Source organism: Mirounga angustirostris, unplaced genomic scaffold (genome assembly GCF_029215605.1).
Source record: "Mirounga angustirostris isolate CCGP_5_RB_7025 unplaced genomic scaffold, mMirAng1.0.hap1 SCAF_15, whole genome shotgun sequence".
NCBI lineage: Eukaryota > Metazoa > Chordata > Mammalia > Carnivora > Phocidae > Mirounga > Mirounga angustirostris.
The window spans coordinates 91,288,270-91,315,647 of record NW_026991723.1 but is presented as its reverse complement, the minus strand read 5'-3'; the positions used below and the strand labels follow the sequence as shown (position 1 = coordinate 91,315,647).

Sequence of the window (27,378 nt, the reverse complement as noted above, 5' to 3'; positions counted from 1 at the left end):
GGTGGGGTGGTCCTGGCGAGAACACAGGAGGCTCTGCCACCCTGCCAGATGCCCTCCCCTGGGAGCTTTTACCCACTTCGCTCTCGCAGCCCCCGGCCCACTGGGCACTTCCTCCTTCTCCCCACTCTGTGGGACCAGGGGCGCAGGAAGTCAGCCCAGAAGCCCACAGTCCAGCCAGGGGTGGCTGAGCCTGCCTGCACCCTAACTCCACTGGCAAGCAGCCTCATCCGATTCATCTGAAACTAGCCATTCACAAAATTGGGGATCAACCATTTCACTGAACTTGGAAATGAACCCTAGAGGAATTCCAGCAACACTGGAGGGTAGCAGCGCCTGTTGGCAAGGGTAAGTACTGCAGATCCGCCCTGTTAGTCATGAAGTGCCCTGAACACCATGTGCCCAGAGGTCCGTAGCCCCTTAACTTCCCCAGGAAGCCTGGGGGGAGCAGCAGGGCTGACAAGAGAGGACAGGCAGGGGGAGGTGTCCGAGCACAGCAGACCCAGGCCCGGCTGCAGGCCCTTGGTCCACGGAATTCCTATGGACCTGTCCACTCATCGGAGACAGACAGGGAGACTGAGGCACAGAGCGCCGGTGTGAGACTCGCCCAAAGGCATGAGCGCAGAAATCCGCAGCTGCCCTGCACCAGGCAAGCAGGGACCCATCGTGGCCTGACTCTCCGGCCCACAGCCAGCCCTGGACGAGGGCCTGGCGCCGGCTTCACCCCTGCCCAAGCCTGGGCTTTCGGATGCGCAGGAGCCAGCCACAGCCTGGACCAGGGCTGCCCCCTCCACGCGGTCAGAGAAGCGCCTCTCCAACTTCGGGGTGGAAGCGAAGGGGCAGCAAGATGGACTGTGCGAGAAAGCTTCAGCGGACCCTCTGCAGGAGAGCACAGAGACGGGCGGGGGGGGGGAGGGGGGCTGGCGACAGTCAGGGGCATCCGGGGCTCCCAGGCTGGGGAGGGTGTCCCTGCACCCCCACGCACCTTTCTTCCCAGAAATGGGAAGGAGACCAGGAAGCCAGGGCCAAGCCAAGAAGGCGCTCCTAGACTCCAGCCCTGCCCAGGTAGTCCTGGGGGCCCAGGGGGCCCTGAATCAGAGCAGGGCACTGCAGGCTTCTCAGGGGCTGCTCGCCTCAAGGGGCAGGTGCAGTCGGCAGCCACAGCTGCTGGGAGGGGCCCCCCGGCTGCCGCCACGGCTCACATCTGCAGGGGCCGGTGCCCACTGCGCTCCGCTCCACTCCACTCCACGGGGGCCCTGGGCCGCCGCTTGCTTGTGTGTTTGCTGCTCCCCCCAGGAAGGGGAGGGAGAGGCAGGAGAAAGCTTGGCCGGAAGGAAGGAGGGAGGGAGGGAGGGAGGGAGGGAGGAGGTCTGTTTGACTGCCAGCTGCCAGGCTGCACCCCAAAGCTCCCAGCCCCCCAAGGCACTGCCTGCACCCAGCCCGAGTGTGAGAACCAGGAGGAAGGGGCGACAACAGGGACGGAGCACCCACCCCCACCTGGCCGAGGAGCGCGCGTTCAAGTGTCCAGCGACTACTCCAAACTGGTGTGAGCCCCTGGGGCTGCTGAATCCGGAGGGGGGGGCCACACATCCCCCCCCAGTGCGTGCCTCCTTGGGACCCCTGCTGTCCCCAGGCCCCCGCTCTGGGTGCTTCCTGTTTACCCAGAACATCTACAGCAGACACTTTCCCGGAGCCTGGGTGACAATGGGCTGGGTGTGTTTTCTGGAGTCTTCTGGAGAGAGACACTCTGGCCAGGAAGGGAACATTAGAAAGAAAAGGCAAAAAAAAGCCCAACATCCTCCGCCTGCAGAGGCCCTGCCCCCCCCCCACGTGCATGCTTGCTGTTGCCAAGCCATTTATCTGCCCCCACCCACTGATAAGCAGAGGCAGTGATCAGGCCTTATTCTTTTTAAAGTCATACTTTGGACTTGCTGGGGCCTTGTCACGGGCTGGTCACCACACACTTATCTGATCCTTGCTGGGGGGGGGGGGGGGGGGCGGGCGCTGGCCGGGCGGGGCTGCAGGACGGCAGGCTCCCCGCCCAAGGGGTGCAGAGGGGCTTGCGAGGGAGGGGACAAAGCCCGAATGGGGAACCTCACACCCTCAGCACTCCAGCACCCCACGTCCCTTACGTAGTGCATGCACACATGAACGCACACACGCGCACACGCATGCACATGCATGCAAACACACGCACACACACATGCGTGAACACGTACATGGACGCACACGCACACACCCCTTTGGGACTCCGAGCCATCAGTGAGACCTGGGAAGGAGGCCGTGGCCCAGGAGCTCACAGGGACCTCGAAGCAGAGACAGGCCCCTGTCCAGAGGGGAGGCCCAGCAGCCCCAGCACGGGCAAAGAGACCTGGAAGAACTGCCAGATTCAGTCCAGGAAGACTACATGGAAGAAGTGGTGGACAGATCTCTCTTTGGCACAAAAAGCACTTCAGGCCACAAAACTGCCTCTAAAATGCCAATACCTGGAGGCCAGCATCAGCCACGGAGCAGAGATGGGTTGCCCTGGGATCTCAGCCCAGCACCTCCCTGAGCCCCAGAGCCTGAGGGTGAAGAGCTACATTTGGTGAAGTTTAAAGTAAAGAATGCACTCCTAATGCAGGGGCTGCTTCTTGGGGTGGTAAGCTCCCTGTCGCCACTGCATACAAGCAGAAACTACATCCACCACTCAGGAATGGCTGAGCAGGTGGCCCCTGAGGTCCCTTTGAGAGAGGGACTCTCTCCACCGCTCTCCAAAATTCCTGAGCTACATGGGCTCCCTCTGGAATGGGGTTTTGGAGGGACCCCATAGCAGGAAGCTGGGAAACCCCCACCAACTCCTTTCCGGTCCCCACATGGCAGACAGGGGCAGGTGGCAGGAAATGCCAGCCCAACTGCGGTGGGGTGGGGGTGCACCCCCAGACTCCACCCCCTCCTGGGCAGCTCAGGGCTCCTCCAAGGCCCTACTTTGCAGGACCAACTGGGGCAGGGTCCAAGCAGGCCACAGGCTGGGGCCACACGTCCAGTGGGAAAGAAGAGGACACTGGGCCAGCCAAGCAGGAAGCTCAGAGGTGGGGAGGGAAGGGAGGTCCAAGTGAAGGAGCGTGGGGAGGGGTCCCATGGGCTGGCGTAGGCTAGAAGCTTCAAGGGGGGCCAGAAGGACTGCACAGGGGTAGGAGAGGAGGTGCCCAGGAGGAAGAGGAGCACAAAGGGTAAGGAAGAACCCCGTAAGAACAAGACTAGGTTCTGAGCACAAGCTCCCCACACCCCTGCAATTCTGTGCCCCTGCCTGGGGACCCCCCCCGGAACCGAAACCCCATGTCAAGGAGCTGGCAGGCCTCAGGAGCTTCCTGGGACACCCACTTTCAGCCCCCACCTTCCAGAAGGACTGCTTCCCCTGCCGCCGCCGCTGGGGGAGAAGTGGCCGCCTGGTAGAGACTGTGGTGGGGACCACGGCGCGTCTGGGTCTGGGGGAAGCTGAGGGTGGCTGGAACAGAAGGAGGGGGAGACAGGAAGCTTCCACTGGCCCCACAGGGTGAGAGGCCTTCAGGAGCTGGGGCTGGGCAGGCACAGGGGGAGGTGCCAGCCCTGTAAGAGCAGACTCCTGCCTGCCCCAGGGGCCAATGGGCCCAGAACCACCTGGCCTGTCTCCTCTTCTGTAAACTGAATGCACCCAAGGCAAGAGGCTACCGTGGTGGCCCCTGGGCCCTGTACCTGCTCTCCACCCTGCAAAGGGTGGGCTGAGACCCAGGGGCCTGCCACCTCCAACCCCAGGGAGCCCAGCCCCCCATGGCCGCCCTGCCCAGTGTCAGCTGATGGCTCAGGTGACTGGGGCTGAAATTTCAGCTCCGCTGGGGTCACCCTGCCCTCTCCCAAACCAATGGTCCCAGCCCCAAATCTCAGCCCCGGCTGAGGAGGACACAGGTCAGCTGGGCCTTCCCAGGGGGTCAAGAGAAGCCCTGGCCTGTTCCTGCCCTGCCCCAAGCACCGGGGGCCTCGAAGCAGGGTGGGTGGGGAGCGCACCAGGCAGGCAGCCTTAGGAATCCACCTCTGCCAGGCTCAACAAGCCCACGGGCCCCCAGGGGCCAGAACTCGGGACCTGCACAGCTCTACACAGAGCCCACGGTGGCCCAGATCCATCCAGACCCCAGAGGAGAGGGAGAGAGAAGGGGCCCAGGGAGCCAAGACATGCATTCCTCCACCTGCCCCCACCTGTGCACAGGAAGCGGCTCCAGGGGCTTTTGGCCCTGGGCACCCAACAGGGACTTCACCCCCCACAGGTCCCATGGAGACCACCAGCTAGCCTCCCCAAAGTACTGATTCCTGGCACTGCCCCACCTGGCCCTCTGCAACAGACAGGGATACCCAGGGGCCCGGGAGCAAAGGGGTGAGGAGGGGGCAGGCAGGGTGGGCACTAAAGGCCAAGGGACAGGCAGGACACTCTGCTAGGCAAGGGACAGACACCAAGACCCTCCCCCAAGGCCCTGTGGGGGCCCTGAATGACCAGAGACTGTGGATCTAGCAGGCAGGGGCTCCACCCAAAACTCAGGAAGGGTCTTGGGCTTCCCCGGGAGCCTCAGGCGTCCATGCCTTGGAGTGACCCCAGGTGGGCTGGGCCAGCTCAGGCCCCTGGACTCTGGTCTGTCCACTGCCTCTGTGAGCTCAGGGCCCTTGGGAACCAGCTGCGCAGGAGACGTCAAGGACTTGGAAATGCCAAACCCACCTCTGTGGTCACTAACCCCCAACCCAGATCAGGGAAACCAGGGGCTCGGCTCCTGTTCCCCCCCCCAGAAGCAGCCATGCAGCCGGGCTCTTGCTCCTGGAACTCATGGCTCAGCCCTCTGCCTGACCTTGTCCCGCTCCCCCTGGAGCCACCCTGGCCCCCCAATACATGATCAGGGGCTGGCTCAGAGTGGGAGCATGGGAAACAAGGGGAAGTGAGGAGCTACAGGTTGAAGGCAAGGGGGCCTGGGCCCTGACACAGGAGGGCACACAGCATGAAACACAACTGGTCAGGCGCCTGGACCCACCCCTACCCGCCCCCCCTGGGGAAACGGATACAAAGGCAGGGACAGGACTGGCAACCCAGATCTATCGGGCCCCAGTCAGGCCCCTCCCCTAGAGTCCCCCATGGCCTCCCAGGGTGTGAGGACAGGAACAGTAACACAAGTAACCTCTGGGTCCCAGCCAGGATACAGCAACCTAAAGCTCTCAGTCCTGACCAACTTCAAACTCCCCAGGGCAGAGGAAACACCCCTTGCAATGCCCCTCATGGGCACAGGCCCCATCAAGGCCCAAAGGATCTAATAGGGGAAACCACTCTCCATAATAAAGCTCAGGGTAGGACTTTTGTGCTGTTATCCAGCAAGCACTCGATGACAAATATATCTATATCATCACTAGCAGCAGCATCATCACCACCATCATCATCATCACCAACATCATCACCAACATCACCATCACCATCGCCACCATCGCCACCAAAACCATCGCCATCATCACATCATCACCATCACCATCATCATCATCACCGCCACCACCATCATCACCAACATCATCATCACCAACATCACCACCACCATCATCGCCACCATCATCATCGCCAACATCATCACCAACATCATCGCCAACATCACCACCATCATCATCACCATCATCACTGTAATCATTACCATCACTATCAACATCACCACCACCACCACCATTATCACCACCATCACCATCATCACCAACATCACCATCACCATCGCCACCATCACCATCGCCATCATCACATCATCATCATCACCAACATCATCATCATCACCAACATCATCATCACCAACATCACCATCACCATCGCCACCAGCACCATCGCCATCATCACCAACATCATCACCACCATCATCGCCACCATCATCATCGCCAACATCATCACCAACATCATCACCATCGCCACCACCATCATTGTCATGATCACTACCACCATCATCACCACCATCACCATCATCATCACCACCATTATCACCAACATCACCATCACCAACATCACCATCGCCACCAGCACCATCGCCATCATCACCACCACCATCACCACCACCATCATCACTGTAATCATTACCATCACTATCAACATCCCCACCACCACCACCATCATCATCACCACCATCATCGTCATGATCACTACCACCATCATCACCACCATTACCATCATCACCAACATCACCATCACCATCGCCACCATCACCATCGCCATCATCACATCATCACCATCATCATCATCATCATCATCACCATCATCGTCCCCACCATCATCACCAACATCATCACCACCACCACCATCACCACCACCATCATCACTGTCATGATCACCACCATCATCACCATGATCACCATCATCATCATCACCACCATCACCACCACCACCATCATCACCATCATCATCGTCATGATCACTACCACCATCATCACCCTCACTACCTGAGCAAACCCCTGCCCTGCCCCACTGCACCGTGTTTCAGGGTGCTGCTGGTCATACTCAGCAGGACGGGGCTGGTGAGGTGCAGGGGAAGAACAGCGGGGGTGCAGCCATCCTCACCCAGCCCACTCGTACAGAAGGGGTACTGCAGTTAGGCCCAGTGGCAGCAGGTACAGCTGGAGTCCAGCCACTGTGGGGGAAATGGGGAGCACAGACAGGAGAAGGGGGTAGCCAGGAGCGGGTCCCTATGAGCAGCCAGCCAGCTCCCAGGCCTGGAAGGTGCTCAAAAAAGATCTGGGGAGTGAGAGCACTGATGCCCGGGGGGCATGAGGGCCAGGGTCTTTGCTGGAGGCTGCCCTCTGTGCCCCTGGTCCCCGTGGCCACAGCCCCCACGCCAGGCCAGCTACAGAGTCAACCAAATGCATCTGCACCCTTCCCCTCAACTCCCATGGCAGGCGCTCTCATCACGCACCAGGCTGGCAGCACTCTGATGGAGGCCTGTGGTGGGCACTCTCTGGGGTACCTGGGGGCTGAGCTGCATGCTCAACCTGGGGGAGCACTATTCAAACCATCACAGCGCGGAGGGGGAATGCGAGTTGCAGTGCAGCACGCGCCCCCTAAGTCTTCGCAGCTCAGAGACACACACAAGGAGAGGGGCACAGTGGGGGCATGCGGCACACCTTGGCCTGGCACCCGGGTGGTGGGGCCGGACTCCCCCCCAGAGCCCTGCATCTCTGGCCTACCCCATCCTCACCAGGCCACCCTGGGCGCCTGGGTCTGCGGAGAGAAGATCCCAGAGGCTGCTCACGGCTTCGGGGTAATGGGTAACATGGCCTCTACATGGCCTCTCGCACAGACACCTCCCTCCTGGCTCCAACCTGCACACCACACAGACTGCCCCCAAGCACTGGCTCAGGAAATGCCAGCTCCGCACCTTCCCTTCCCTCCCCTCTTCCCTGTGACTGCAGGGTCTTCCCAGAGCTCTGGGCAGGGCCAGTTTTCCTAGAAGTTATGTGACCACAGGCAGGGTGGGCACCCAGTGAGAACCAGTAGGCAGGCCTGGCCCGAGGCCTGGGGCTGTGGAGAGGCAGTGATCAGGACTGGTGGTGTTGGGTCAGCGGCTGTAGGATAGGAGTCCCATCCCGAGTGCTCCACTGGGTTCCTGTTCTGGGTGCTATTTCTCCATCCATCCAACAGGCAGAAACCTCAAAGGATGCCAGCCCCAGAGTGCAAGCCACACAGCAGCCCCTAGGGCCCCCACATCTTGAGACCAGTCCTTTTAGGAGAGCTCTAGGGCATCTGATTTTACCAAGAGGTACGCACCTCCTTCATCCTTCTACCCCAGAGATGGTTTGTGGGGGTGGGGGGGAGGGTAACAAGGCTTCAGATGGCCTCACTGATGGGGCTCGCCACCCATCCCAGGGACCCCGAGGTGAGGACAGCCCGGCCAACACCGAGGAGGGAGTCAGGACAGCACAGTGACTGGCAGTACCCGGCTTGGGCCCCAACCAACAACACTGTGTTCCCTGCCCGGAAAGATGCCAAGGGGTCCCGGAGAGTCCCCAGAGCTGGTTTCCAGCCCTGTGGCCGGCGAGCCCTCAGCAGGCTGGCTGGGGTACCCCTGTGTCCCTGGGCACAGCAGGCAGACCGCCCCATGCTGCTGCCCGACAGCTGGGCCACACCTCCTGCTCGGGGGCCGAACGTGGGCTGAGCACCGGAGAGGCCAAGAAATCCCCAGACCTGCTGGGAGCCCGGGGGAGGGGGGAGGCACCGGCACAGAAAGGGGGTGACAAAAGGAACACAGAGGAGCTGGCAGCCAGCTGTGACCGACCTGCAGGAATACTGTCACCACCCAGGCCACTGCAAAATGGAGCTCCCCGCACTCTCGAGCCTGCCACACGCACCACGGGGGCTCTGAAGCCTCCCTGAAGACAGACGCCCCATATCGCACACACGGAACCTAGGCAGAGCCTGCAGGGCACACCCACCCCACGCAAGCGGCACCCCAGGAGCTCTCGGGGCACCCCTCTGCCATCCTGCGGGCAGGGAGAGGGCTTGGGGGGTGAGGGTCTTCCCAAGCCTGAGCGAGAGCCAGCCAGGACCCTCCACCCTCACGAAGACCCCCTGTGGCCAGTGGCGTGGCCGGGCACCAAGCTGCAGGTGCCATAGGACCCGGTGGCCAGCAGCGATGCCCACCGTGGGGCCGGAGCGCCGGGAGCAGGAAGCGCGCTCACCTCTCCAAGGCCAGGCAGGGACTCCTGCGTGCCGCGGCCTCCCCTCCAGGCTGTCCCCTCAACTGTCCCCAACCCCTGCAGGGAGTGGCCCAGACGGCGGAGGAAGGTGGGTGGGAAGGGGGAATTCCTGATGAGAGCCCGCCTGCAGCATGGCATCTCGAGGCGGGGGGGCCCTCGAGCCCACTGGCTGCCGGAGCCGGTTTCTCTTCAACAGGAAAAGAGACGATCCTTGTTTCGTTTTGAGCTGTGTTGCCCCGGCTGGCTCGGAGGCCCTGCTCTGTCGTGGAACGCCCGTGCTCTCTACCCGCTCCAGCGGTTTTCTAATTTTCGTCTGCATCCCCACTGGCTTCTGGGACACACTTGCCCAGATGCCCAGGGCCCAGCCTGCCCACACCCCTCTCAGCTGCGGTGGAGGGTAGGGGCCTCCGGGCAGGCGGCCAGCAAGTCAGAGCTTTCTGGGATGGTTCGGGATTGGGGATGCTCCGCGTGAGACTCCTCCGGGCCCGGGGTGCACGGGTCTCACCTGAGGGTGACCCCCAAGGACCTCTCTGCTGACGCAGCACCCCCCTTTTCCGGACGGGGGCATGAATGCTCAAAGCCCCCAGGACATGGTTGCCCGGGGTCACACGGCAGGCAGGGCCGGGCCAAGCCAGGAGTCCCTGGAGAACAGGGCGTCTGCTCAGTTCCTGAGGGGTTCGTGGAGGGCTTCCCAAGAACCCCACCGCCACGTGCCGTGAGCCCTGGCCACACAGCATCCTCCCCTTGGCAGAGGCTCACCCACGCCATACTGACTCAGCCGGCGGCCCCAGGCTGGTGCCAGTCATGTGTGGGGGCCCAGCTGGCTGAGTGGTGCAGCCCGGAGACAGGGCCTCACCCGTGAGACAGACCGAGAACAGGACGTCTGCCTGCCGGAGCGGGGCTTCCCCGTGTCAGCTGCCGCAGGGGCGCCTCCCCTCCACGGGGGTGGGGGCCTCCACGGGCACTCACCTGGACAGCACAGCCTCCCAGCCCCACCCCCCCACCGGGCCCCACCAAACCCAGAGCAGCCTCTACACAGTTCAGCCTCGGCTCAGCACCCCCGCCCCACCCCGGCCAAAACCCCGCCAGCTCTTCACGGCTCTGGGCAAGAAACCCCCTGCGGGGCCCCCTCCGGGCTGGCACGGGCTGACATGTGAACCCCTCACTGCCGCATCCCTGGCTGCACAGGCTCGGTCTGTGATGCCGACGGGCTGGGCTGGATCCCAAGCTGAGATCCAACTGCCCGCCCAGCCACCCACCGGGGACCTGCCATGTGCCAGGCTCTACCCTCGACTTCCTCCCTGGGCCACCAGCCAGCGCAGGGAGAGGGGAGACAGAGGCCCAGAGGGGGCCGTGCAAGCACGGGGCTGGGCCCAGCTGAGCCTAGAACTTCTGCCCTCTCCTCACAAACATCAAACCATGTTGCCAGGATGCCAACTGCTGACATCCCTGGGGGGTAGGGGTGTGGCCATGGAGGGAGACAGGTGGCCTCCATCCCCTGCAGCCCCCTGCCCCAAGAACCCAGGACAGGACTGCAGGGAGCACCCTCGCTTGCACCCAGCCCACAGGGTCTCCAGGCAGAACGGGGGATGGATGGATGGATGGACAGACAGACAGCCCAAGAGAGCCTCTCTCTGGGCTCTGGATGATCACGGTCTCCATCTGCACCACACTGCCCCCCGCGAATGCCCGAGCAGCCCCCTTGGTACAGAGGAGAGCTGCAAGTAGCCACGCTCAGATCTGGGTGCCTCCGCGTGCCCTGACTGTGGCCATCCCTGCTGATCACTCGGCAGGACTGGCCATGGTCCACTGTCACTGCCAGCCCCTGCCATGGCTCCCCATTATACACCCCCCAAACTCCAAAGCCCCTGGCCCATTGTGGAGGCCCGAGCGAGGCTCCCTGGAGCCCCAGCACTCCTGCCTCCTCCACGCTGGCCAAGTGGGGCCGGGGCCTCTGCCCTTGCCGTCCCTGCCCCCAGGCCCCTTCCTGGCCCTCTCTAGCTCGCTAAGGTCCACCTCTCTGAGTCTCACGAGCAACCCCCAGAGTCAATGTGGGGGAGGGGATCTGGGGAAAGTATGTTTCCGCTGTTCGGTGCTGTCCTTGTCCTAGCTTCCGTGAACTACAAATAACATGCAGTTTTGAATGCCCAGGGTGGGGGGGTAGGGGTGGAGGGCAACAGGCCTGAGGGCCAGCCACCACAGGACCAGTCAGGTGAACAACGTGTGTGCCCAGTGGCAGGGCCATGCTGAGAGGCCCAGGCGACCGGACCCCTGCTCTAAGGAGCTGGAGCTCAGTGAGGCCCAGCCTCGGGGGTGGGGGCAGCCAGCGGGTAAGGCCGTGTGCAGAGGCCCGGGGGAGGCCAGCCCAACAGACAGCAGCGTCAGGCTCTCGCTCCATCCAGAGAGTGGAGACAGCCCCTCAACATCTGAGAGAGAAAAGTAGGGGCCCAGAAACGTGCCTTCTGAGACTTCAGACCCACCCCAAGTCCCAAAACCCACACACTGTCCACGGAGCTGTAGCCCCTGCCAGGTGGGAAGAAAGCGCCTGGATCCCCCGACCAAAAACACACAGCTTGCCGGATGCCTGGGGAGCCCTCACCACCTGGCCCCAAGGGCACCCAGCTGTGTCACCCGAACTACCTCCCTCCATCGGAGGCCTCCAGCACAACACTCTCTCCTACCCAGATGCCAGAAGACCACAGGCCCGGGTGCAGAAAGACCCCAGAAGCAAGTACAAAAGCCTGCTGTGCTCCCAGAGGCCGCAGACTCCAGAGGCTACGAGCTTCGTGCATCTGACTCACAGAAGCCAGCCCTGCTCAGAGCCCACTGACTCAACGTCACACACAACGCTAGCACACCACCTGGGATGACTTCCCAGGGAACGAAGAATCAGAAAGAGCTAAACGTGGTAGCGAGGGATGACAAGTAGGGGACAGTGGGAGAAGTCTAAAAATCAGACAAAACGCCCAGCAGCCAGGTCCACGTTCCAGGCAGCCCCGCACTCATCTGCAAGTGGCCAGAGCAACGTGCCCATGCCATCCGCAGGGAAGACAGTCAGCATGCCCTACGGGACACTCAGAAAGCCTGGCCCAGTCACCAAATGCCCAAGATGACCGCCTGCCACACACAACCACATTACTCCGCTCACACATCTCACACCCCACCACCACTTCCAGCGGAGAGCCGCCCAGCAAGATGGAACGGGTTCCCCATCCTCTGTTCAGGAGCCCAGAAAGGGGCCTCACAGCTCTGGACATTTTCTGTATAAAAGTCATCTTGTATGCTTTTAAACATCCGTCACAACAAGAAATAACCTGACCTAGGAAATGCTCTATCTGCGTCCATCTTACAGATAAGAAACCAGAGCCAAGAACTGAAGGGGCTTGGCCGGGGTCAAGCCTGGAGGCAGACAAGAGACGCAGACGCAGTTCTTACCCTCAAGGAACAGCCGCCAGAGGGACGTGAACCCCAACCCCCACTGACACCTCAAAGCGGGGAAGACCGAGCCCCTGGTTCCAAGACACATGCCAGAAGGTTCTTTGCCACAGGAGGACAGGGCCTACCTCGAGAGGGTCTTCACAGTCACTCGGCCAGGACAGTCCAGCACAGAGGGCAAAGCTGGGCACAGAGATGCCCAGAGTGGGCTCTGGGTCACCAGCATGCCAGGGCCGGCCCCAGGACGAGGGTGCAGGGCGAGCGCGCGCCAGGCCCGTCCCTCAGTTCCTGATACCACAGAGCACAGGAGAGGCTTGTCAAGGGAATGTTAGGGGCAAGCGGCCCCCAGTCAGGATAGCAAGGTGCCCAGCTGTGCTTTCCAGGACCAGAACCCCATGGTTCCCTGCACTGTCCACACGGTACGCAACAGGCCAGGCGATGGCTCCTGACACAGAGACGCAAGCAGGAGCCCGAGACATTAAGGGTCACACATCCACCAATTGCCAGAGGACTTTAAAAGGCCCGCGGGAGCGAGGTGGTCCGAGCTCCACCCCAGCTGGCCAGGTCTGTTTGAGTCCCTCCGCTGAGCGTCTGTGGCCCTGGGGAAGCCCCTGCACACCTGGGCCTCAGTTTTCCCCGAACCTGGGCACAGAAGACCGTGTGCCCCCAGGGACGTCTATGAAGGCAAGTCAGTCGCCTACACGGCCCCTGGCACAGGCAGGCGTGGACCACACGGGCAGCCTTGCTCCAAAATGAAAGTGCCAAGAGCTGGGGCAGGCGGGGGTGCGCCCCCCATCAGCACGAGGGGCTACTCCAGCCTCTCTCCGTTCAGCAGAGCGGGCACCAGCCACCCCCCACCCCCTGCCAGCCTCCTCCCTGTCCACGGCCCCCCTCCAGTTAGACTAGTCCCACGGTCCCCACCTCAGGTTTGCCCGTGTGAAAGGGGAGTGAGCAAGACCCCGAGAGGCCCTCCCCAGAGCTGGCCACCCTCCCCACCCCACCCCAGAATCCGGTGCCCACACACCCAGGCTGGGCTGCCCCCAGACCCGCCAATCCCAGGCCTCACCTGCCAGCCACCTGTGGTCCCCTGCCCGCCAGGCCAGGCCCCCTCCCGAAAGAGAGGCCAGGAGGTGCAGCCTCATGGCCAGCGTGGGTGACAGGTCCCACCATGGGGGCGGCCCCATCAGCCCCGGGCCTGCCGGCTCGGGGTCCCACAGCCTCCAGCGACGCAGTGTGGCGGGACACGAGCAGCCGGGGACCGGGAGGGGAAGGAGGCGCAGGAGGACCGGTGTCTCGGTGGGGCAGCCGCCAGCGTCGGGAGCAAGTGGTGCTCACACTGGCCCAGCGGGCGAGTTCCCCTTTCCCAGAGCCCGCCCGGCCCACCACCCTCACCCAGACACCTGTGACCACAGGCAGCTCCCATTGGCTGAAACCAGCACTTCTTGGAAGAGGACAGGGACCCCGGCCTTATTTCCTCAATCTGAGACACAACGGTCCAGGCCTGCAGCTGGTGCAGCAGATGGGCACACTGCCCGAAGAACAGGGCAAGCAGACCTGAGTTCAAGCCACGCCCCTGCCAGCCAGCTGCCGGGCTGCAGGCGGCTCAGGTGACCCGGCCAGCCCCTTTCCCCAGCTGCACACTGCTGTGCAGACGGGGCACGCCCCCCACACGCTGCCAGCCAGCACGCCCTCCAGCGAGGGCGCCTTCGTCCAGACACGCGGCGCTTGTCCTGGCCCGGCCTGCGATGCTGCGTCCTCTCTCGTCCCTAGCAGCAGGCACAGCACGGAGCCCTGCACGGCAAGGGTCCCTCAGGAGGAGGGGGCAGAAAGGTGCAGGCTCAGAGGCCGAGAGTCCCAGAGAGGACAGACAGAGGGAGGCTGGGGTGAAGCCTGACTGCGGGAGGAGCCCCACAGCCAGGGAAGCAGGGACTCAGCGTCTCAGGGGAGAGGGTCTTCAGGAAGCAGGAGGGAAGGAAGCTTCACGGCCCCAGCCGCTCTTCAGCCACACAGCGGGTCATTCTTCTAGGGCACAGAATGCCTTTTGTGGCCCATCAGCCAACGGCTCCGGGCGGGCGGTGGGCATGGGGGCACGGGGACCACAGCATGAGCGCTCAGCCCCACCGGTCCCTGCAGGACAAGGAGCCCGAGGCCCGACCAGGTCTCTCTACGCTGGGCCGCGCTGCCCAGGACGCCGGGGCCGAGGCTACGCGGGCAGCTCTGAGCAGCACACAGCCCTCTTTCACGGGCGCTGGGGACGGGCCGCCAAGACGTGGCCGGGGCTGGAGGGCCACGAGCACTCTCCGGCGGCCGCCCCACACACAGGCCCACACCATCCGGAAGCCCTCTGCAGGTCGTACTTGGAGGCACCGTCAGTTATCCTAGAGACAGGACAGGTGGGCAGCCTCACTTGAGCACGTGGAAACCCCGGGCACCTGCCGTTCCTCCCTCAGGACTCTTACAGATGGGCCAAAGTCCTCCAGCCCAGGCCCAGCCGGCCCCCTGCCCCCAGGCCACTCCAGCGCACCACACGCCTGTCCACCCAACCGCTCATGCCGCCCTCCACCTGAACCCCAGCCAGCTGCGGGACTGCAGCAGTCCCTTCCCTCTGCCCACGGAGGTCCACGCTCACGGGGAGCCCACTGAATTCCTGATTCCTGGCCTCCCCCCACAACAGGCTCTCCTGGTGCTCATGTCCCCATAGCCTGTCACATCCCCCAACTCAATCCTGTCATCAGGGACCCATGTCACATCTCAGCCCCCTCTGCACCCCAGCCAGAAGGGGCAGGCACCCCAAAAACATCTGCCCAGTCTGGGGTTCCAGGATCATGAGGGAAGGCCCAGGAGTCATACTGCGGGGTGGAGGGGCTAGGGACTCACAGGTCTGGGGTGAGAGACGGCACTTCCTGCATCTTTATTTGGTGTGGGTTTTACGGCGTATGCACACGTTGTTTTCAGGATAATGACACAGACCACCTCTGACAACCTGATTTTAGCAAATCCTCTCATCCTCCGTGTGGGCCGCAATCCCTCATTCACTCCTCTTCACGCCTCCCAGCGCCTGCCCATCTGGTTCGGGGCCGGGACCAGACCCAGATAAGCTCACCTATGGACACGTGGGGCGAGGTCCTGCCTGCAACAGGCAAGGCAGCCCAGCCCTTGGGAGGCTTTCCGCCCAAGAGGCAACACGCCAGCTCAGCTGTGGCTTGTGGTCAACAGTGCCCCCCAGCTCCTCCTCAGCTGCCTCCCAGGGCAGGGCAGGGAGGTGTGGTCCCTGTGAGACCCCTGGCCCCCATCCCACTGGGCCAGTTCACTTTTGCACAGCGTCTCCTCACCAGAAAGCCGGGGAGGAAAAGGTGCTCAGTGCCACCCTCAGGTCGCCCTCAGCGCCACAGGTGACAAGTGGGGTCTAGGACTGCAGGGCCACCCCCCAGAGCCAACACAGATTTATTCCTGCCTCTGCCTCTGCAGGACAAGGAGCAAGCCCAGCCAACCAGGCACCGGGCCTGTCCCGCCGGCCGGTGGCCTCGGGTGGTGCAGCCTGGGCACCAGTCCCCACCACAGCCCACCTGTGTGCTGACCTCCCCCCACCCTGTCACACATGCACACGGGCCACATGCATGTCGGTCACAGGGTCTGAGAGTCCTACCAGCACAGGGCTGGGCCTGGGCACGGGGGTCTCACCAACAGGCCCCGCCCTGAGCGGGCCCATCCAAAGAATCTCAAACACGTCGCAAGTGCCAAGACTGTGCCAGGCGCGAAGCAGAACGGGGAGCAGCAGTGTGTGTGCCACCTCTGGGTGGGCAGAAACGCGGCAGGGGCGGGGGGCATCACCCAGGGGGTGCTGCACCTGCTCGGCGGGCTGGCTCGCACGAATCCCTTTGCGATCGGCCCTGAACGACATCGTCGGTAGCCGGAGGTTGGCCGCGGCCAGAGCGTTCATAGCGCGGAAACCGGGAACCCCCACCGCTCGGCGCTCCCCCGCCACACCCACCCGGGGCCACGGGGATGCCCCCTCCTGGCCTCAGCTTCCCCATCTACAACCGAAGGGGGCTGGCGGGACCGGAAAGGCCCCTCCCTCCCCGCCGACACCCCCGAAGCCCGCAGACCCACTGCTCCTTCCAAGTCAGTCCCCTGCCTCTGGTCCGCCCGGCCGCTCCGGCCACGTCCAAGATGGCGGCCCGGGGCCTGGGGGCGCGGGAGGCCTTCCGCCCCCTCAGCCTGCCGCCGCCGGCCTCCCCCTCCCACCCGCGCCGACCCGCCCTGGCACCCAGCTCCGGGCCCCTGCGGCCCCCCCACTGCACCCCGGCCTCCCCTCCCAGCCGAGGCGCCGGAGCCCGGGCCCTGGCCAGCGCGCCCCGAGCCCCGTGAGGAGCAGACACACACCCCACCCAGACCTCAGCTTCCTTCCTCCCCGCACGCGGCAGCAGCCAGGGGGCGGCGAACGGGGCCAGGGGTGGGCAGGAGGCGCCGGCGTGGAAGCCAGCCGGCCTCTGCCACCCTCCTGGGTCCGGGGTCGGCCCCCCAACAGCCTCACCTGAGCAGCCCCCGCTGAGGACCCCCGTGAGCCCGGGGGCTAATGGGGGGGGAGGCTGTCCTCCGAGCCCTGACCAAGGCCCTTGAAGACCGATAACCATGAGCTTGGGAAACCTCAAATTTAGCCAGGGCTCTCCGTCCACGCTCCCACCAAGGCCAGCCCACCTCCCCCTCTCAGAGGGGCCCTGTGGCCACAGGGCGCTCACCTGCCCCCACACCGGCCCCAGCGTCCAGCCCTGCCCAGCCCCCCAGCCCCCTCCAGTCGGTATCCCCATCCTCCCCTCTTAGCCCCAGCCCCGGCCCTCAGAGCAGGCAGTCATTCACTCTAGGTCTTCCGGCCAGCAATTCCTCCTCCAGAAGAACCCCCTGCCCCTGCCAGACAGAACCCCAGCCCCAAAAGCCCCTCTCGAAGCACTCAACCCCGGCCCTGTAGTTGCTAGTCTGAGCCCACCAGCCCAGACTACAGGCTCTGATGGCCAACAGGGTCATCCCTAGGCCCCAGCCCCCAGCCCAAGCTAGGCCCTCTGGTCACCGCTCCCAGCCCTGTGACCTCTTCAAAGCCTCTGGGCCTCAGACCTGCTCCAGCTGCCCCCGTCTCCCCCAAGCTCCACCAACCCAGCCCCTGGGTGTCCTTTTTCACAGTGGTACCCAGATGGCCCCCCGAAGGTCTGGGGCTTTGCCCTGGAAAGCTGTGCTCAGGTCACAGCTGGCAAGAGGCTCTGCCGGGCTCACACCCTGGCTCTGCGCCTGCCCGCACCAGCCTATACCACTCCCCACAGCGGGGAGCACCAGCCCCCTCCACCCCCTCCTGGGGCTCTGCTGTCTCTGCAGCCAAGCAGGCCTTCAGGAGGAGGTGTGGCTACCGTCTACCTCAGGACACCTGCAGCTCTAAGCCCCCTGATCCCGAGACTGGTGGCCCCCGAGCCCTGCAGAGGCCCTTCCTCTGGCCTCTGGTGAGGCTCGGTGGCCAGTTCTATGCCCGCCAGGCACAGGGACAGGGGTGGGCCAGCGCCGGGCTGGCGGCTATGGGGGCAGGAGCATAGGAGGCTCCATCTTCAGGCCCACCACACTGCCACACCTGCCCCCTGGCCATGCAGGGGCCGGACTCCGTGTCCACCTGCCTTCCTGCCTTGCCTCCTCCCTTCCCCGTGGGTTTGCTATCCACTTGTAAGGTGGGCACTGAGGCAGCATCTGCTCCTTGGGGAGCACTGACCTGGGGAGGCACCAGCTTCTCACAGCCACCCAGCCTCCCCAGCCCGCTCCACAGGGCTGGGCCCCAACGAGAGAGCCCCCCAGCCCAGGCTGGTAGGAGGCTGGGCCTCTGAGATCCGGCCCATGTCCCAGCTTCTCCAGGAGGCCACGAGCAGGCCCCCACCCACCCCGCTCCCCCTACTCCCCACTACCAGGCCAGTGGCATGTCCGGGCACGCCACCCCACAGCCAGGCCCCTGCCACCCCCACTCCTAGGATCAGCGTGACTCACGGGGCTGGAATGCTGCTCGGCCCCCACCACAGGCGGCCGCCCTGAACACATACACCTGTCCAGACTTGATGCTGGTGATCGTCAGGAGGGCCTGGGAACTGAGTGTCCCCACGACTGTGGGGCCAGCCAAGCACCGTGCCACGGAGGGGCTCCCACGAGGGATCCAGGAAGGTCATGCTCAGGCAGATGGCTCAGGAAATGCAACCCCTACAGGGCTGCAGCCCCGATCCCAAAGGCCCCAAGGGCCCAGAGAAGCACCTCGTGAAAGGGCCTCAGAACTTGAATGGGGCCGCTGCTTCCTTGACTCAACATGCCCCAGAGGCCAGGATGCCGACCGACCAGGGAGGGTCCTAGACCCACCAAATCCAGGTGCAGGGGCCGCTGCCTCTCCCCATGAGGCAGAGCTTCACCCTGGGGCTGGGCAGGTCAACAGGCCCCAGTCCCTGCACGGGCCTTCTGCTCGGGCCAGGCCAAGGTCTCAGCTGTCCACCAGGAGTGTCTTGTCACCTCCCAGGAACAAGGGGTGCTGAAAAGGGCGAAAGAGACAGGAGAGTAAGGCCCTGCCAGCCGTCAGGGGAGCGTGGGAAACACCTCCAAGGGGGCAGCCCCATCTTGGCTCAAAGGGCCAGAGCTGGCCTCTAACACAGAACAGCCTCTGGCAGTGACGTCCACTGTCCCAACTCACCACCCCAAGGGCGGGGGCCTCCTCAGACATCCCCACTAGGGCCCCTCCTGACCACAGTTCCCAGAGGCCATCCCCACAGATGGCCAGAGACCAAGGGAGTCCCCGTCCCAGGATGCCTCTGGGAGCACAGAGTGCTGGGCACCCATGTCTCCCATGCATGGGTCATGAAGGTGCCCCGAGATGGCCAGGGCTTCGCCCTCGGGGAGCCCACGGGAAGTGGGCAGAGATGTTGAAGGAAAGGGGCCTCCCTTAGTGCAAGTGAACAGGGGCAGAGCCTGAAGGAGAAATGAAGGAAAAGGTCTGGGAAAGGGTACTGCAAGGACAAGCAGGTAGGACAGGGAACAGAATGACGTCCAGTTCCGCCGCAGAGGTGTGCGGGTAGGGCCAATGAAGTAGGAGGGGCCCAGGAGTCTGGCCCCAGGTCCCAGGAGCTGTGTCAGCAGGAGATGGCAGCACAGCGCCCCCCCACCCCCAGGGAGGGAAGGCGAGGGGCTCGCGGTCCGGCCCAAAGACAGAGGCAGGCCTCTCTTCTGGGCACGGGATGGAGTAGGACAATCTGACCCGAGGAAACAAAGCAAAGTCACAGCCAAGGGCAACCCGGCTCCCACCCTGAGCTCCACTTGAGGGGCTCACACGGACTGCATGGGCTGGGCGCCAGGAGGGTCGCCTGTGTGCAGGGCCTCCAGCAACTCCAGACGGACACACGATCAGGTTGGGGCACCTCTGGGACCCCGAGCCCTCCGTGTACAGAGAACCGACCTCCCTCAGCAAACCCCAACTCTGCGCGGAGCAGCTGGGCAGGGCAAGCACCTGGGGGTCAGAGGCCCCCGCTCCCTGGCTGTGACGGAGCTGTCCGCCGAACTTGGTGAACCACAGCCCGGAGCTGGAGGGGCGGCGGACAGAGCATCTACCGCACTCCCAGAAGACGGCTCCATGGGGACAGGGAAGGCGCCCTGAGCCTGGCTCCGAGCAAACAAACCAGCAAGGATCCTCATTTCCCTCGGGGCCACAGAGCCCCCAAGGGCAGGCTCCCTCTTCCTCCTCCACCTTGAGGAGATAGGACAGTGCCATCTGCCTGGGGGGGCTCTCCCCCTGCCCGGCCCTGCTCGCTTCCAGCTGAGTGTGCCCCTGATGCCCAAAGGCAGTAGCACAACACACCGGCCCGGCCCCCGGGGGCCGTGCTCGGTGCCCTGTCGCCTCCCCAGATGTGAGGCTGTGACCGACACAACACACCATACGGGAGCAGAAAGGAGAAAGCTGCGCCCCAAACAGAAACTCTGAATCCTCAGAACAGGGCACTGCCCGCTCCCCCAAATCCAACAGAGGGGGAGACCGGGCCATGTGAGACCCTGCTTCATCTCGTGGTGATGACCTTGGGGGCAGGCTCCCCACCACCCCACGCTCCCGCGGACACCCATGCTGGAGAAGGCGGTGGCACCTGGACCCCGGGTGACCAGGCCAGCACCCCGTGGGCCTCACCAGGCATGGGCCTGCTTCATCACCAAAACACTCATGCACTACGCAGGCAAGGCTTCGAGAAGGCCAGGCCACTCGAGTGACCCTTGACATGAGGCCCAAGAAGAGCCAGAGAGACAGAGTGACAGACGTCAAGACAGAAGTGAGGGGGTTGATGGAGCCACATGGGGTCCCGGAACCAAGGTCCACAGAGCTGCACACGAGCGGAAGACACCATTTATGGCCAGCCCATTCTGCCTCGAAGCATGGGGCAGTTCCATGTAGGGGCCTCCCGCCAAGGGGGCTGCACAATGGGGACCCTGCTCAGCTGGCCCCGCCCCCACCGGACGGACAGCCCCGGAGCAAGAGGGCTCCTTGGTCAGGTGGTCAGGAACTTGGGCCACCACCCCTGCACTAGGAGATGGCACAGGGTGACTGGGGGGTACCCAGCCCAGCCCATGGTACTGGACGAGAGCAGTGACCGCCCACACTGCCTAGGGGCCCCGGGAACAGAGGGAAGGCTCCCCCAGCCCCACAGCTCGGAAGCAACAAGCCTGGAGTTCTGTCTCCCACGAGGTCCCAGATGCTAAGCAAGCCTGGCCAGGCTCCCTGCTCCCAGTGCCGGCCCCTCACTAGGCTCACCCCCCAGCCAGGGGTCTCAGGGCTTCCAGGGGTTGCTGCTGGCCCGTCAGGAACGGCAGCAGAGTGTGACTGGGAGGAAGAGAGGGTGTGGGGCCAGGACACACAGACCAGGCGCGGCCTGGAGGTGAGCGCAGCCCAGCCCACAAGCCCGGCCAGCCACGGGGAAGTGCGTGCATCCTGCGCCCACCCACTGCAGCCTTCCGCGGGCTCCCAAAATCCAGTGCCCTTGGCCCTCACTGTGGCTTCCTGCCTCCTCAAACCCCGGTCTCCGGTGCAGGAAGCTCGGCAGGTCCCTCCCCAAAGCCTCTGCATCTACAGATGGCAGAAGGCCCCCGCCAGGTGCCCCAACGGCCACTGTAAATGCCAGCCGGGGAAGGGCGCTGCCAGGGTCCGCTGATAGCCCCGACGCATGGGACCCAGCACAGGGCATTCAGGACACGCATCTCGTTGAGGCCTTTCAAAAAAACTCTACAAGCATCACTGTCTTTTTACAGACAGGGAAAGTGAGGCTCCGTCACACACCGTTCAACCTGCCCAAGGCCACACAGCTGGTCACCAACAGGCCAGTTGGCAAGACCAAGGCTGCCTGGGCACAAGGTACGGGGGGAGTGGGGAGGAGGCAGCCGCAGAAGGAGAGGCAGCAGAGCGGGGCAGCAGGGGCACCGACGTCAGGGGCCCTGGAGGGAACCTGCGCCCCACAGGGGGTGGAGACCACTCAGGCCGGGGAGTGACGGACACCAGCATGCACAGCACACGCCCGCACGCAAGCCCTGCGGGGGCCCAGCAGCCGCTACCACCCACCCCCCGGCCCCGGGCAATGTCCTCAGGGTAGCAGGAGGGCACTGACCAGCACAGGACCCCTGGGGTCCTGGGTCCTCTCCCAGAGTGCTCTGGTCCCGTCCTCCGCTGGCCATGAGAAGGCCTGGCCAGTCCCAAAAGGCCAAGCCTCCTCCTTCCTCCCCAAGAGGGCAGGTCCCTTCCTGCAGGAGATCCCGATTTTGACAGAAACCAAAAATCGGTATTCCATTTTTGTTTAAAACGTAAACAGCGAGATACCTATCCACACTCGAGAAAAAGGCCACCCCAGAGCAAGATGACAGGAGGACCAACCTGCGTTGGGTGGGACACGGCGGCTGGCTTTCACTTTCTTTGGCTTTGATACAGAGCTACAGGGTGGTTGGTTTGGGGTGGGTTTTTTGGGGGGGGGTTACAGAATCTCAGCATCTGCCTGTCAGCCCCTTGTAAAAACTCCCCCACCTAAAAAGCCCCCTCCACACCAATGCAGATTTGATTTTCTCCAAAACTCCGCCCACCCCCAGAGCCCCTCCAACCTTGCCCCCAAGTAAGCTGGAAGGAGCCCGGCGGAGGGGGGGCAGGCAGGAGCTCCCTGCCCAGTACCCCCACCCATCCACCCATCTGCTTGGCTATAAGCTGAGAGGCCTGACCTCGACGAGAGGCCACTTGGCGAACTGGAACGTCGGTCCCCCCGAATGGTCCCTGGGCTGACCCGGACATGAACCAGGGTTTACCCAGGCCGGGGCCTGTGGGAGCCTCCACCAGCTGCCCAGAACCAACATCCCCAGCACGCCCCAGAGCTCCAGAAAGGGCCAAAGCCCCCCAGGGGACCCCCTCCCAGTCTCCCTCCAAGAAGATCCCCCATCTCCCAGACCCGGACTATGCCAGCCAAGTGAGCACCCAGGGGCCACGGCGATTCTGGAGGCAGGAAGGTTTCCTGTGGTGCCTGGGGCCAAACACATCCACAGCGGCCACCTCCCACCCTCCTCTTGCCCATGTTCTCTGGGCTGGCCCACTCCCCCCCCAGCCTTGGGAACCAGGTCATTTCCAGGAACACACCAGCTCTCAGGCCTCTAGGCTTGGACAGGCTGTTCCGTGGGCCGAAACTTCCCCTACGTGTCTCCTGGCTCACTGCAACCCAATTTAAACACCTCCTCCAGGATGCCCTCCTGATCCTCCCAGCCAGAGGAGGGTCCTCTTCTACCACATACCCCCGAGAGGGCCCCAAGCTGGCTTCTCTGAGGCTGCTAAAGTCTGGGGGCTCCTGAAGGTAGGAGCCCCAACTGGTTCGTCAGGCATCCCTGGGGCCTGGCCTGGATAGCCTAGCCTAGGACCTGGCATACAGAGGTCCCACGTAAAGACTTACTAAATACATGGATAGGGTGCAGGTGGGAAAGGCAGGAATGAGCCGGGATAGACCTCAGGATTCGCCGTGGTCCTTAAAAACCAACCGAGCGAGCACCAAGTTTTAAAGAGATCCCAAGGCACCAACAAGCTGTGCAAGCCCAGCAGTTAAACCACCTCTCTGAGCAGAGATGCCATCACATATGAAGAAAGTGGCCAGGAGGAGGCAGGGGAAGTGGACGAGGGACAATGACACTGGCCTTCCCTCATCTGTCCCCACAGGTGGTGAGTAGCAGGTGGCCCACGGCCAGCAGGCCCGGGCTGCATGCCTGGCCATAGGACCCCAGCTCCGACTCCAGGCCGGGCAGGGCCGCAGGCACCTGACTCAGCCCTGCTGGGCCTGAGTGCCCCTGTCCTCAGAAGGGCTTCAGCTCCCTTCATGTGTCACAGCGCTCACCAAGAGAACACTGCCCCTCCACAGGCCCCCTGCTAGGAACAGGCAGATCAACAGGGCTGGGCCCTGCCCAGGGACGTGCTGTCCAGAGTGAGACAGACTTTTCCGGGAGCCCATGGAGCTGTCAGTCACTGATGCAGAGCAGGAGGAAAGGCAGGCTGTCTGGGAGCAGACATCAGGGAGGGCTTCCTGTAAGAGGCACCACTCACCTTCCTCCAGATACAACACAGTAGCTTCCTGCTGCATCCCCCCTTCCCCCCAAAATGATCCCCGCACTCTGTGAGGACGGGACCGACACCCCCGCCACCACCGCAGGGAGGGCGGCAGACAGATGCAGGGGACCCCTGGCAGCAGGAGGCGGGGAGACCAGGGACCAAGTCCAGCCCCGCCCTCTTGTGGCCCAAGGCCACAGGAGACGGTATCACCTCTCCGGGCTCCGATGTTCTCTTCTGGAAGATGGGCTGATGAAGCCTCCAGACGCAGCTGCGTGAGGACGCACGTGGGGCGGGCTGAGCACGGTGCCGGGCCCCGCAGCAGCTGGGGCACCCGGGCACACAGCAGGTCCTCGATAACCAAGAGCCCCCGGGGGGCCTTCCGGCTATGTCACGCCCAGCCCGGGAGTAACCCACAGCACCCTCCCCACCCCGACCACGGACACTCCCACCTCACCAGAGCGCGGGTCTCCCGATGCCCCCTTCTCCACGGCCCTGGCTTGGCGGCTGCCTCGCTGTGTGGCCCAGGCCTGGCCCCTCATCCTTTCTGGGTACCTGCTTCCTCCTCCGTTAGAGACGGTCTCCAGCGCCCCTCCCCTGCTGACGAGCGACAGGCAGACGCCACAGCCAGGGCGAAGCCTGACCACAGGTTCCTAGAAGCCCAGCCCCCCACCCCGGCCCCCGCAGCAGGGGGCCTCGCTGTCCTGTGGGCCCCTGTCCTGCTCCCCTTCACCCACAGAACCAGGTACCAGAAGCGTTCTCAGCCAGCTCCAGGCCCAGGCTGGCAGAGTTCCCTTGGGGATCCTGGCCTGCTTGTGCAAGGTGGCCCCGTTCAGAACAGCAGAGCTGGGATGCACCCCCAAGAGCGCACTCTCCTGCCATACCACGTCCCCCCCAGTCTGACCCGGAAGAATCCCAGGGACAGCGGCCTTCACCGTCCAGCCACCCACTGGCTATGTGACCCCAGCAGGTCAGTCGGCTCTCTGACCTGCTTCCCCCTCTGAACACCAAGCATCAGGACGCAAACCCGAGGAGTTACAGGAAGACTCCTCGCGCCACCCGAGGTCGGGTGCCTAGAGCACAGTGGAAGATCGGTGGCTGCAGCCTTGGTGGCCGTCTGTCCTCTTGCAGGGTGGTCCAGGCACCAGGCCCTGCTCCAGGCAAAGGGAGAGGAACGCCCCCCGGTGCTGCCTCAGGTTCCCCACTTCCCATGGTCTCCTCGCCAGGGGGTCAGCCCAGAAAGGGGCCCACGCCCGGCCAGGGCATCCGTCAGAGGGCGCAGGGGCTGGGCCCTTGGCTGCACCATCTGCCACCAGACTGATACACGCTCACGGCGCCGTGTCCCTGGCCTGCCTGTGCTCCTCCTTTCCCCTCCCTGCTCCTTCTTGCCCTGAGGGCAGCGACGGCACAGACTCCAAGCCCTGGGTTCGAATCCTGCCCCCCCCTACACCACAGCCTAGTGATCTACGTAAGATGGGCAGGTCACAAGGACTACGTGGGCCCAGGGTCATGTCACCCTGTCCTAATGCCACGACCACCGCCGCCAGCCTGGACAGCAGTCGGGGGAGAGTGACCTCTCCTCATCTCCCCAGGGAGGAAGCGGGGAGCTGGGCACCCAGACAGGGAGGCCTAGGCTGGGCCTGGCACCCCGGCTCCTAACACTGGGTCCTATGACGGGCTGGCAGGATGTTGGGAAACCCATGAGCACTTGGATTTCAACACCGCTGGCCGCGTCAGCGACTGGTTTCGACACGCTGCAGCACCCGGGAAAGGGCCACGGCCCTCCCGTCGGCCCGCCCACCCGCCACGCCATGCCACACCATGCCACGCAGCAGGGGAACGCTGGCCTCGGACACAGCGCTCTCAGCTCCCCTTGCCGTCCCCCAATTTGGGTGACGTCCCCTGTTCTCAGGGACACGCAGAGACAGGGGTCGGATCATTCCAAAGGTGCAAAGGCCACCCCCAAAACCTGTTACCCACACCCCTGGGCTGGGCTGCGGGCCCAGTGAGCCAGGGGGTACCGGGCCTAAAATCAGCCACCCAGCTCTGCTCCAGGCCTGTGCGCCACGGCCATGAATCAGGGACAAGATTCTCTGTGGACCTCGCCCGCAGCCTGGCGGCCTGGGGCACCCTGGAGGCGTGTGCTCACCCCACCGTTTACACGGCGGCCACTCAAACTGAGTGCACACGCACCCGACCGCACCGCCCGGAGAGCCCGGAGCCAGCCTGCGGCCAACATGCCTTTGTTCAACTTGAAGCAAAAACAAGAGCGGGGCCGAGGGCAGCTCGAGGGGACCCCATGCTCCGGGAACAGGGTCCCACTGCACTCTCAGCGCAGTCCCACCCCACAGAAGGGGAAACGGAGGCCTCATGAGGACAAGGGATTCAGCCAAGGCCTCACCTGAAGGAGCAGGGCAGCTGGGACCCCACTCGGACCCACACCCCACTGCCTCCATGGGGCCAGCAGTGAGGAAGAGTTCCAGCTGGGGTGGGGGTCTGGTCGGGTGGCAGGTCAACGTTAAAGGCAAATCCTTGGGAATAGGGACTGTCTGCCTACCCGTCCAGGGCCCTACCACGTGCCGACCCCAGAGCCCGCCCGGCAGCCCCAGCGCTAACCACCCCCCACCCGGCTCCTGGGGCCAAGGTTCCCAGCATGGGCACCCCCCAGTCCACATGACGCAGCCTCACCCCAGGCCCTTGGGAGTCATCCCAAATGAGCTAGCAGAGGCACACTGCACTGGCCACTGCCTCCCTCCGGGACTATGGCCCCCCTCGGCCAGCCACCCAGCCTCCACCTCCCCTAGCACGTGTGGCCCAGGGGCATCAGGGCCCCTCCGGGCCCACCCCTCCGTGCTCCGAGCTCCATTGCTGCGCTCCAGGCCCCCAGGCCCCAGCCACCCCGCAGCCTCACCTGGGGCTCTACCACACCGCGGGCTCTCAGGGGCCACCCTCCTGTCCAGGCACCCCCCCACGGGAGTCCAGCACAACGCCCAGCCGACTGCTGGGGACAGCTCGGGGTGACGGAGGAGGAGGACTCGGCCATCACACTGCAACTGGTGCTCTGAAATCCCAAAAGGCTCCGCACAGCCAGGCCACACCAACAGAGACACTAAATTTCGAAGGAGGCGTGACCACATGCCCTTCATCAGACACAGGCTGGCCTGCCTTCTCACACCAGATGTGGGGACACGGCAGAGAGCCCACTGGGGGAGACAGAGGGTGAACCCATATGCAAATAAGGAAGGGAATGAGGAGGGGTGGAGAGGCAGGGAGGCCCAGGGTGGTTCTGGGGGCCCAGAGAGGCCTCATGGAGAACCGGGCGCAAGAGGAGCCGGCCAGGGCGCAGGGGGCCCAGTGCTCCAGGCAGTGGGAGCAGCCGGCCACAGGGGAGCCTGCAGGGGACAGAGCGGGCTCCGTCAGGCGGCAGTGAAGCCAGGGTTCAAGCTCAGGTGTGAGGACATCCAAACCCGTCACCCCACATGGCCCTCTGAGGCTCCTGAAGACATCCCCTGCTGAGGACAGGCGGTCCTCCTTCCTGTCCCCTCGTCAGGAGACCAAGGGCCGACCCAGGCTGTCGCAGGGAGTCCAGCCACGAGGTGCCCCCCACCACGTGCCCAGCACCCCACCACATCTTC

General features: G+C 64.0%; 1 protein-coding gene across 3 annotated transcripts in view; it reads right to left on the bottom strand.

Moving 5' to 3' along the window:
• The window catches only part of RXRA (retinoid X receptor alpha), a 99,225-nt gene that overhangs the window by 29,839 nt on the left and 42,008 nt on the right, over nt 1-27,378 (bottom strand). For 2 of the 3 annotated variants that reach the window (XM_064579604.1, XM_064579605.1), the window contains exon 1: nt 26,655-26,867. The exons of the other annotated variant lie outside the window; for it this stretch is intronic. The gene's annotated coding sequence lies outside the window, so the exon portion shown is untranslated. Of the gene's footprint in view, nt 1-26,654; nt 26,868-27,378 lie in introns of those variants that run through there. 3 annotated transcript variants of the gene reach the window in all.